The sequence below is a fragment of the Mytilus edulis genome, chromosome 10 (assembly GCF_963676685.1).
Source record: "Mytilus edulis chromosome 10, xbMytEdul2.2, whole genome shotgun sequence".
NCBI lineage: Eukaryota > Metazoa > Mollusca > Bivalvia > Mytilida > Mytilidae > Mytilus > Mytilus edulis.
The window spans coordinates 67,912,885-67,925,865 of NC_092353.1; positions in this window are offsets into that span (position 1 = coordinate 67,912,885).

A 12,981-nucleotide genomic window follows, 5' to 3' on the forward strand; every position below is an offset into this window, starting at 1 on the left:
AATTAGGGCAAAAATTACCGAGTAAAAAAAATCAAAAGGCCAATGTCTATCTACCTTGCACATTTTAGAAAATTCAGATCAGATAACGAAACTGGGTCCAGCAGTAGCAACAGGGTTACCAGGGTAAGGAGTCCATGTCATCTGAAATAAATGCTAAACATAGATATAGAAAGCGACAGATAATCATGACACTAAAAAAATTCTCTTCTTTTCGACTTTTTTCGAACAAATTGACACATAAAATGAATTATATAGTATTGTGGAATTTTTAACTTGTGTTCAATTCATTGGTTACACCTTTACTAGGATAACAATCCTGTCAAGTATGAGTTGGGTAAAACATTTCAGAAAAGAAGATGGAAATGTGAAAGTTTCCGTGCGTCAGGTGCAACAACATACGAACAGCTAACATGCCTCGTCAGGGTGGAAGCTAAAAAGTCCACGAAAATTTGATTTAAAACCTTTATTCGTTCCAACAAAGTTATTGTGATTTTGTTGAGGATTTAACCATCTACGACAACAAGAATTTTTTTTTTAGAATTTACAGCTCTTCTTTAAATATATGCAAAGCAAACCATTGATCAAATTGCTTGCTATGATTGTTTGGATGTTTGTAAACGACAGGTAAGTAGTCTGTTTACTATATACTAGAATTTGTTTGGACAATAAACATTAACTTCAATTCCTGTCAGTTTGTATTTGTCCAATCAAATCCCAGTATGTATTGAAACTCCGCCTACCTATTGTTTGAAAACATCCAAGCAAACATAGCAAGCAAGTCAATCAAAGTTTTTTTTTGCATGCTATTATAGAAGAGCTGTACTATATAATGCAAAGAAGCGTTTAAGTCTTTCGCCAAAAAATACTATCAATTTCTTTTTGTCCTATGTAAACTTCCGTACCATTTCCTTCCATTCATGATCATTAAATTGAACTGTAAAATATTTCTTGGTACCTTCTTTATTCCTTTATAAGTCTTATGTAAACATAATTATGACAATAAATGTTGTGAGCACAAGATTCACTGCACACTTTTAAAGTTCTGCTTCATCAAACATTAAAATGTGAACTTAAGTTTTGAGACTTTTTTAATCGACACGATTGGGATTTTTGTATATGAGATAAAATTGAGAATGGAAATGGGGAATGTGTCAAAGAGACAACAACCCGACCATATAAAAAACAACAACAGAGGGTCACCAACAGGTCTTCAATGTAGCGAGAAATTCCCGCACCCGGAGGCGTCCTTCAGCTGGCTCCTAAACAAATATATACTAGTCCAGTGATAATGAACGCCATACTAATTTCCAAATTGTACACAAGAAACTAAAATTAAAATAATACAAGACTAACAAAGGCCAGAGGCTCCTGACTTGGGACAGGCGCAAAAATGCGGCGGGGTTAAACATGTTTGTGAGATCTCAACACTCCCCCTATACCTCTAACCAATGTAGAAAAGTAAACGCATAACAATACGCACATTAAAATTCAGTTCAAGAGAAGTCCGAGTCTGATGTCAGAAGATGTAACCAAAGAAAATAAACAAAATGACAATAATACATAAATAACAACAGACTACTAGCAGTTAACTGACATGCCAGCTCCAGACTTCAATTAAACTGACTGAAAGATTATGATTACATCATATGAACATCAGACACAATCCTTCCCGTTAGGGGTTTAGTATCATACCATCATACTAGTAACATATATGAGAAGAACATAACCCGTGTCATGCCAACAACTGTTTTTAGAATAAATGTGTTTAGTTCCGATGCATAGACCTTATCAGTGACTCAATATTAACGCCAAAATATGCAATCTTTAATGACTTGACAACAGTATCGTAATTATATCCCTTCTTAAGAAGTCTATTCAAAGGTTTTGTAAGTTTCTGAGGTGAATACTGACACCTTTGTGCTTTATAAAGAATATTTCCATAAAAAAAATTGGATGTGAAATACCTGAACGTATTAGAAGTCTGCATGTTGAGCTATATTTACGAATGATGTCTTTATACCGATGATAAAATTTAGTAAATGTTTTGACTAGTTTGTGATATCGAAAACCCTGGTGTAATAATTTTTCAGTAATACATAAATTTCTCTCGTTAAAATCTAAAACATTGTTACATACACGAGCGAATCGTACAAGTTGAGATATATAAACACCGTAAGATGGTGACAAGGGAACGTCACCATCTAAAAACGGATAATTAACGATAGGAAATGAAAAATCATCCCTTTTATCATAAATATTAGTATTCAGCTTTCCATTAGTGATATAGATATCAAGATCGAGAAAAGGGCAGTGGTCATTGTTAGTATTAGCTTTATTTAAAGTAAGTTCAACAGGATAAATTTCATGAATATACATACTGAAGTCGTCATTATTGAGAGCCAAAATATCATCCAAATATCTAAAAGTATTATTAAATTTGTTTATCAGATGTTGTTTCGATGGGTCTTTGCTTATTTTTGTCATAAATTGTAACTCATAACAATACAAAAACAGGTCCGCAATAAGTGGTGCACAGTTAGTCCCCATTGGAATTCCGATAATCTGACGATATACGGAATTCCCAAAGCGAACAAAAATGTTATCTAGTAAAAATTCAAGGGCATATATAGTATCAAAGCATGTCCAATTAACATATTCAAATTCAAATTCAAATATTTATTGTCATATAAACTCTGAACAATAAGTTTGTGACAAATAATATAAACATACACAAAATACATTTAACAAACAAAACCATGAAAACAAAAAAAGCAAAAAAGCAAAACAATCTATCTATATGATATATAAATATATTTTATAAATAAATCAAGAGTCCCCTGTCCTCAGTTCTAATGTCTGTTTAAAATAGGACCCTAAGCTTTCTACTTCTTTTGAGGTTGGTGGACAAAGAAGATATTTTGTTTTTTTGTTTATTGCTACTAAAAAATGACCTAAAAGAGTTTGAACATATATATTCACATTCTGATTTTTTGAATGCCCATTTAATTAGGTGTGTGATTTTTTTCTTAATGAGAATGTGAGGCAATGTGGTATACAGGGTAGAAAAATCAAAACTTTGAACAGATTCAAAATCACCAATATAAGCATGCAATTTATCAAGTACTTACAACGAGTTCTTGACACTCCAAAAGTAATTTATTCCACTATTTTTGAAGGCCTTATTTAAACAATTTATTATCAGGTTTTTAATTGTACCAAGTGTGCTGGTAAGAACATGGTTTATCTATTAGTTGAAAATGCGGCTTTGAACTAGCTTTCAGTACCTGCGAGCATTCGTTGTTCAATAATGTGCGTCTTTGTGTTATCATTTTATGTGATAAATTGTTGTGTTGGTACACCAGTGTAACAATGAAGGAGGAAATGAGGAGGGTTGGTTGGGTGGAAGTGGGAAGGGGTATGCGGAGCGCTAACAAACATGTCTATGCGGCATGGGCTTTGATCATTGTTGAAGCATCAATGTAAGGGGCATTTAATATCTTAATAAAACTATTCTTATCATAGATACTATATATTGTTATCTGATATTGGACGAAAGGTGTTGCCCTTTTAGGTTATTATTGAATACAAGTTACGATCATTTGAAAACACATATTAAACAGCACAATGGATGCACAAGAGCTAAAATAGGAGTCGTAGATCCTATTGACAATAATTATCTGCCCAATTTTATTGATTTTGTAACATTTGTTTCAAATATGACCAACTTCTTATCCAAAATCACCAGCACCGTATCAGGACCCACCAGCACAATGACAGGACCCACCAGCACAGTATCAGGACATGAAGAAATTGAGAAAATGCTAAATTTTAATAAATTGCAATGTTTTTTCACAAAATAGTTTTGTCGTGTGGATTGCGGTATAGAAAGCGGACTTTATGAGTATTTTTGTTTTATTTTTTCAGTTCTAGATTTTCTGAAAATGAGCATTTTTGGGTTACGCTTACTGAAACAGTTTAGAGGGTCAACTGTTTAATAGTTTACATATGAACCACTAAGAAACAAAATTGAAAAATCTCAACTGTTTTCTTCCATTTTTTATGAGTGAAAACGTCAAAAATCATCATTTTCGTCTTTGTTTACATTTTTTCATTGATCACCAGCACCCGTCAGGACCGAATCACCAGCACAGAACGTTCTCTCGCAGGACAACCATACCCACCGTGAATAACTCAGAAATCAAAATTGAAAATCCAGGTTATTTGTAATTTTGACCATTTATGTGAACTTTGAATATCGGTGGCGTCATCGATCTGCACCGTTATAACTTAAGTCATCAATGCTGATCATGTTAATGGGCTCTGCGCAATGTGATCACATGAAAGCTCAACTTGAACATTCCCGCTGAATATAAATATGTAGTGTAACGTAATCAGAGATCAATATTTTAATTAGATTGCATTTAGATATGTGTTTTTTTTTAAATATACCCATACTCTTAACCATAAATGCTTTTTACATGTTTTATAGATTATAGTACATTCAGTATCAAATGTTGATTTTCCTTAAAATCATATTAAATGTAAAAATTTAACTGTGAAAATATATTATGGAGATCTAATTCCTTGAGGGAATGACCGTTTAACTTCAAGAGGGGGAGAGAGGGTGTTGTTTTTTTTAATATTATCTGATCTCAAATTTGATGAAAACAAATATTATCGTCAAGCAGATGACAAAAACAACAATAAATCTAGAAAAAAAATCATAGTATTGAAAGCGTAAAGAAATGGTGGGGGGAATGAAACAAAATTTCTGAATCAGACAAAAAAACAACAACATTACATTCCCCTTTCCCACTATAGAAGTTAAATGGTTGCTTGTTAAGTGATCAATGACAGTCGTTTTTTTCCGAAAGCATATCTTGATGCAGGTCAATTTTAACAAAGAACTTTGATTTTTCAAAAATATCGTCATTTCAATAAATGTTACAAAGTGAAAGTAAAAGAAAAAACGAGATATGTGACTTGTCAATGAGACTGCAAAACATAAACAAAATAAGAATATATGATGTTGAGTGATTTTCTTTGTTTCATGAATAATTTTATATTAGTCATTGCTGCTTCGTCCTATCAATTCACCAAAACATTTCTTTTGAAAGAGGTTTACCTGTATAGATTGTAAATTAATTTTCTCATAGTCTTTTTTTGAATGAACGTACGTGCTTAGATTGACTAGAAAGTCTCTGAAAATTCAAAAGGACACAGCTTTCAATTCTTCATATAAATTTAGTACAACTCAAGTAAAGCATTTACAATGTATCTGTAATAAAAGTGGTAAATATACTAGATATGTATACTGCAGCTGTTAGATTGTTTATTGTTTCAAGGTAAAAGAAAAAGTTAAGCGATATGTTAGAGATATATTTCAAAAGGACAGCAACTAAAAAACATCACCCTTTTGTAGCTTCGTAGTCGTATAAAAATTCACAAAATTCAGCACAACAATCCTGGAGGTTTATAAGTTTTGGTCAAGTAACATGAGTAGTGATATATGTGTTGATAATAGTATACAAAAGTGTAAATATAAAAGAACGTCTTACATGCACTTCAAAGTCTCACTATAGTCTGCACTGAAGTTTGTTGTACATTGACAACAAATATATAACAGTTCAAACTATTTAGGATAAGGGTATTTCTGCATTCTATGTTAGATACATGATCTACTTTATAGACTAATGAATGAAAATAAAAAAAAAAGAAATTTGAATTTGAAATCCAGGTTATTTGTAATTTTGAACATTTGTGAGAACTTTGAATATCGATGGATTATTGATCTGCACCGCTATTATGTTTATAGCTTAATTCACAAAGTTGACCATGCTTAAGTGCACTGCACTATAATTGGTTGATACAGATTTTATATTTCAGACATCTTTAATGTACAACTCAAATAAAACATTTATCTGTAGTAAAAAAGGTAAATATACTAGATATACTGCAGCTGTGGTTAAATTATTAAAGCTTTAAATGTTCTGTTCGACAACACCTATGTACCTTTTCGGAATATAGTATATCGGAAGGTTGTTGGTACTCCTTCTGTGGAAAATCATGCATTTTTTCAATTTGTTTTAATAAAAAAGTGTTAATTGCATTTCCTGCCAAGAAAGGTGTATTATATATCTAATTTTCAATCTTATTAATAGTCACTGTATTTTACAAACAATTGCAGCTACGTCTTTGCATCTTAGTACATATAATAGATATTAATGACCATGGTGTAGGAGAACTCCACAAACGTCTACAGGTAGGAGAAACCTGAATTAAAACTTAACGCTAACGATCAGAATTAATCAACGGACCTTTTTTGAATTTATAAACAACTCTGTGAAAGCTATATTAGTTGAAATTTAAACAAATGTCTAATATGCAAATGTTATATGTTTTGTAATCGTCTGAATTAACTCTTGCGTTTTACAATTTTTACAATTGATATTTTCGTAGAATTCCCGAGGACGATGTTCTCAAAGAGGTGCATGTTAAACTATAATTTCAAAGATTGACAGAAGCAGATAGAAAGGTGATATTGCACGGTTATGTTTAGATTTTTGACAACACGGTAAGAACTAATCCAGTATATAGTTAAAATTACCAGTTTAAAGTTTTTCTTGGCCATATAAACAAAAATACGTTTTGATTTTCTTTCTCCAGAAATGCATCAAGTCGCATTTTAATCTGCTTATTAAAATATAGATCTCTGATTTCATTATACTGCATATCTGTATAACGAAATCAGAGATCTATATTTTAATTAGATTGTTAGTTTCAGTTCGGTTTATACAAAGATAATCTGTGGAATTCAAGATATACGCCTAAAGTGTAAATGTTGAGTGATGTTCTTTCAAATTAGGAAAACATTTTATCTTGTTGAATATATTCACATAATTATATCATTTGGTACGTCAAAAAATATTATTCCATTTAAATCTGCAAAATATGATAATATCCCTCTGTTATTCTGTGTTCCCTTTTCGAAAATAATTAAGTTTTGTGTAGTGTTGTGTGCCGCTTCGTCTAATTTCTGTCTGTCCGTCCGTCAGTTCTCAAGGTCTTTCTGTCGGACAAATATTTCATCATCATTTCTTTGCATGATTTACTTTAAACCTTGCAGAATAATTTATCCTGTCAGTGGCGGATGAACAATGTTGCCCTGAATTTGTTTTAGATGTAATCTCTGCCCTGCCTTCTTAAACACCCTTTTTCTTCTTCTAGAATTGTGAGCTTTGAAGAGTATAAGCAGTCTGGTTTTGTGGCAGCGTTCGGAAAATGAGGGCCGTCCAAGTACTTTTGATAAAAAAAAATCTTGGAAGCAGATCGGGAACCTAAAGAATTACCGGAATCAAAACGATTAAGCCGAGCGGAGTGAGTCGAAAAAAAGTATTTTTCTCGGTCAAAATTTGTATGGGTCCCCAAATTTATTTCGCATACTGAACTATTAGTTCGGTCAAGAAAGACAACTCGTACAAAAAAAGGGGAGGTAACTCAATTTTCTTATAAAGGGAAACGAGTTTATTAACTCGAATAATTCAAGCCCTTTCCGTGTCCGATTTTCTCCCACACGTTAATGTAGCCTTCGTAGATCAGCGGAATATAACGACTGAATTATTCGGGTTACGAGTTTATCAGTATTTCCGAGGAGGCTGTTGATTTTCGCACGCCAACTTGTGTACATAAATAATTAAATGTCGGATCACAACGTGTTTTGAATGTTTGATGATCGATGTCCTCGCTTAATTCCAATAGTATAATAATTTGTCATCTTAATAGAAAACCGAGTTTAGAATCAAATTAGGATTATTACGGTTTATATATAATAATTTCAATTAGTTTTTATTATAGGAGATGCGTAATTATTGTGTAACATAATTCTTTCTTATCTTTGAACACTTTTCTAAACATGCAAATTCTGTTAAGAAAATAAAAAGTATTTGATTTCATAAGACAAATATAAAAACAAAAAAAGAAATAAATCTGCCCACCTAAAACATTGTATTTTGCCATGTCTGGTTGAACTTTTCATAACTTTTCAAGTGAGTCTTCCTGGTTAATCGCCACTCTTCGCTACTATACTGTTTATTTTATTTTATTTCATATTTTCATCTCATCTTGTCATGTGTGTTTGTGATATGTTATATAACTTTTGATGAACTTCTTTGTACCATTGTAACTTTATGGTGTTTGAGAAATAAAGAATCTTGAAATCTTGAATCTTGGTTGAAGGACTTACTATTAACGAATTTGGTGAAAAGTTTGTTTCTTTTTTCATCTTTGATCAGCAAGATGGCGAAATGCATCTATAAAATCTATTAAATTTTGCAAGTTTAAAATAGAGAATGATTTAAAACAAAATCGAGTTCACTTCTTCGATACATGAGGTAAAAATAAATAAAAAGTATTATGTAATCAAATTGTGTTGAATATCTATTTCCAGTTTATGATCTTTTACATGTTTTATATGTAAAGATATAGTAAAAGGTAAACATAAATAAACAGAATTAACACCTTTATGTTACTGCTTCGTAAACGATGATGTCCTACTGATTTTATGGTCATCATACTGATACTTTATATATTCCTTAGTTTTAAGAAGACACCTTTAACCAATTAATTGTATGGCGTGTTATAACTTTGGATATTGATAAGGGTAAATACAGAAAAACGCTTTGAACGCATCACAATCATTAAGTGATATTGTCAATGTTATATAAATACATTAATCTAAAAGTTTTCATTCGGATTTTTTTTTCTAATTTCATTTTACATTTAGCAAACACGTACAAATTGATTCGAAAGACTGTGTCATGGCTAAACAATTGCGGAAATTATAGTCAGCTATAAAAGGCCCCGAAATGACAATGTAAAACAATTCAAACGAGAAAACTAACGGCCTTATTTATTTTAAAAAACTAGCTTGGTTAAAACAAAGCAACATGCATGTCGGTGAAAAGTGAACCATAATTATTTCTGATGGGATTGCATGCAATTGGTCTCAGTTGAAAAAAACGTCAACCTAACATAACATACATTTTGTCAATAGATGTAAACCTCCATGCTGCGAGATTTGCTGATTTTAGTCGTTGTGTATTCAAGTAACAATCCATTGTGTGATTTTTAAGAATTAAACTTTTCCAAATATATTACAGTTTTGAATATTTTTTAAATTTATTTTCATATTCGATTTAATGATTATTTCATAATAATTTTTATTTCTAAAGGAATATATGTATTTACCAAAATACATGTAGCTAAAAGAAGAGGGACGAAATTGTAGTATATGTCACTGTAGTTAGTAAGCTTACGGTTATGGAAAAATTATGAAATAATAATCATTGAAATTTTAATAATTTAAAAAATCATAGCCATTTTGTCTGTTAAAAATATAACTGGTGCAACCAAAGAACCTTATCCAATTGATGTTTATGGATGGTCACGATATATGCAATAACGATGAAGCTTATTATTTTATTCAATTAAAATCCGCAGGAAGATTTTAATTTCGACATGCATCCGTTACACCAGTCTTTTCTCGGAAGCTTCCAGCAAATTTATTTTTGTCATTGTAATGAAAAATATATTGAGATTGTTTATTGTTTTCCGGAAGTTCACTTTTAAACATAATGATTGCTTTGTTTACTTTATCCCCTATCATGATTGAAAAGGGGAAAATACACAAAAACGTATACCTTGTGTATTGCAAGTATTTCTACTTTAATGTCACATGTAGAGTAAACATGTATATCTTCAAAATCATATTGTATATCACAATCTTAAAAGATATATAATCATATTAATTCATAAAAGTATAAGTCTTTTTCCGATGACTTCGTATCCAAGCGTGTAAAATTCTCTTTTCCATGGCAATTTTTAATTTTCAACTATAAAAAGACGGGAGAATTACAAAAGTTAATTTTTAGACAAAAATACCATTTGATTTCCCTGTCTTTGGAGATTATTAAAATATCCACGCGAAAATAATAAAATAACGAATACTATTTGTTATTGAAGCAAATAGATGTCAGGGGTTCGCAAAACAATGCCTTCTCTGTATACATTAACAGGGCTACTTTGCTATTTATGGTAGCAAATTTTAAATCAAAAGTGACGGATGTTTAAAATATCATATTTTCATAAAATTTACATCATTAAACAGTTCAAACCTTAAAGAAAACCACGCGAAGAAGAAATTCAAATGTTAACATAAAGTAATACGGGTATAAAAACTATTTGCCCATTCAAATCTATAGTAAAAGTAATCGCTGTATTGGACAATTAGTAGCGCATGCGCATTAAAGACCGAACGAATTCTTGTACATGATGCCCCCCCTCCATATGTAGTAATGAAAAACTGGACATCCTCCTTTTCCAAGCCCTAAAACTTTAACCCCCTTATTTTCCTCCCCCGTTTTCAGCCATTATGAATGACAACTGAGTCCCTTATAATCTTTTAAACATTCCGTTTTTTTCATTTTTTAAATAGATGGTCCACAAAACGGATTAATTATTTTGTTCTTCTTTCTACTTCTTCTTTTGTTACAGAAAACCATCAACGTACTGATGCTTACTTTCCGGCGCATGCCTGGTAAATGTTTCAAAATAAATTTATGTGGATATTTATAAAGAATTGTTTAGAATTATTTAAAATTGTTCATCACGTACCGAACAATTACTTTACAGAGATATTACCCTATTTTTTTGGGTTACACTAATGACTGGACCGAATGACAGGACCGAATGACAGGACCAAATGAAAAATGCTAATAACTTTTTCATTTCTCAAAGGATTGATCTCAAATTTGAAATATAATAAGATTTTATCATTTGATAAATAGATTTAAGAAAAAAATTAAAAAGTTTTGTAAGAAACTTTAGAAAATGTGACATGACCAACTTTGATAATGACAGGACCACCATCGAGAATGACAGGACCAAATCAAAATGCTAATAACTTTTTTGTTTTTCAAAGGATTTATTTCAGATTTGAAATATAAAATGGTATGTCATATTTTGAAACCAAAATGTTATAAAAAATATAGATTTATTTTCGAAAACTTTCGAAAACGTGACATGACCATCGCTGATTGACAGGACCAACCTCGACAATGACTGGACCAGATGAAATTGCTAATTTCTCTTTTATTTCTCAAAATATTTTTCTGAAATTTGATATATAATAAGATTTCATCATTTGATAAATAGATTTAAGAAAAAAAATAAAAAAAATTGTAAGAAACTTTAGAAAACGTGACATGACCAACTCTGATAATGACATGACCAACATCGACAATGACAAGACAAAATAAAAATGCTAATAACTTTTTTTTATTTTTCAAAGGAATTCTCTCAGATTTGAAATATAAAATAATATGTCATATTTTGAAAAATAAATGTTATAAAAAATATAGAAAGTTTAAACGTGACATGACCATCGCTGACTGACAGGACCAACCTGGACAATGACAGGACCAGATGAAATTGCTAATTACTTTTTATTTCTAACAAATATTTTTCTGAAATTTGAGATATAGTCAGATTTAACCATTTTATACATAAAAATAGGAATAATATAGGGAAAAAAATATTAAAAGCTTGCTGTAATGTGACCTGACCAACACTGACAATGACAGGACAAACCTTGACAAGGACAGGACCAAATAAAAATGCTATTCACTTTTTAATTTTGAAAAGGAATTATGTCAGATTTAAAATAAAATTTGATCTCATCTTTTAAAACATCAATTAAAGAAAAAAAATCTAGACTTTTTTATTGCGAAAACGTGAAATGACCATAGTTGCTACTATAGAAATCCTGGTTGAAATTAATAATAATAATTAAAAAAACACACATCAATTAGATTGAATGATTTATAAGTTTTTAGAAAATAAGGGGAAAAGCTAACTTTATTTATCTTTGGTGTAAATATTTATCATGTTAATTGATATTTCACACATGCTATATCTTAACTCTTTAACTATGTATTTGGGTTGAGAATAAAGCCTGATCATTCATTCATTCATTCATTCATTCAGATTATTTTGTATATTAATTACCGGACATAATCTGACACGTCTGAAAACAATTATAAGGTAACAAACAAAAGGTGTGACATAAGCCATAAATAAAATGATAAATCCAATAAAGATTGTGATGACAGTAATTAAAATCACATAATAGTTCATGTCGTTGTTTTATTAAATATTTTCAGAACATTGAATAATTATTTCCATGTATGCTTGAGTATATGCAGGGTATATCTTGATAGTTCCCCCCCTCATAATAGATAAACAAATACAAATTTCTTGAAGTATACCCGACCCTTGCATGCATGATTTCTTGGTAGTTTCAAATATTTTCATAAAATATACTGAATCAAACATTTTCACGGACTACTTTAAAAGGTTTGATACCTTTTCAAAGTGGCTTAAATTGGGCTTCATGAAGTCAAGAAATATTATGATGACAATTCAATAAATCTTAATTAATCTATAGTTTAATGAACAATCTCTTAAACTATAAAATGATTATATGTGATTACATATAAATATTCCAAGATCTCATTCTTAAATATAGTGATCATTCGTGTCTTTTTGTCCTGTGACTCTGCATGTCCTGAGACTCTCTGCTAACATACGTTTAGCATGTTTAGTAGCTAGGTCAAGAATTTTAACCACCATAGAATATATTTTCCTGAATTTATTAGATATATCTTACTAATTATGGATCAGAATTGAACAATTTCAGTAAAATCATTGGCCAGATCATAGCCAATGTTGGTCAGGTCACACAACCGCAAGCTTTCAATACGTTTTTTTCCCTATATTTTTCTTATATGATGTGCAAAATGGTCTTAATTGTCATTATTTCAAATTTGAGGGGAATATTCTGACAAATGTTATGCATAATTAGCATTTTTATTTGGTCCTATCATTAATTGTCGAGGATTGTCCTGTTATTGACAACGTTAACCA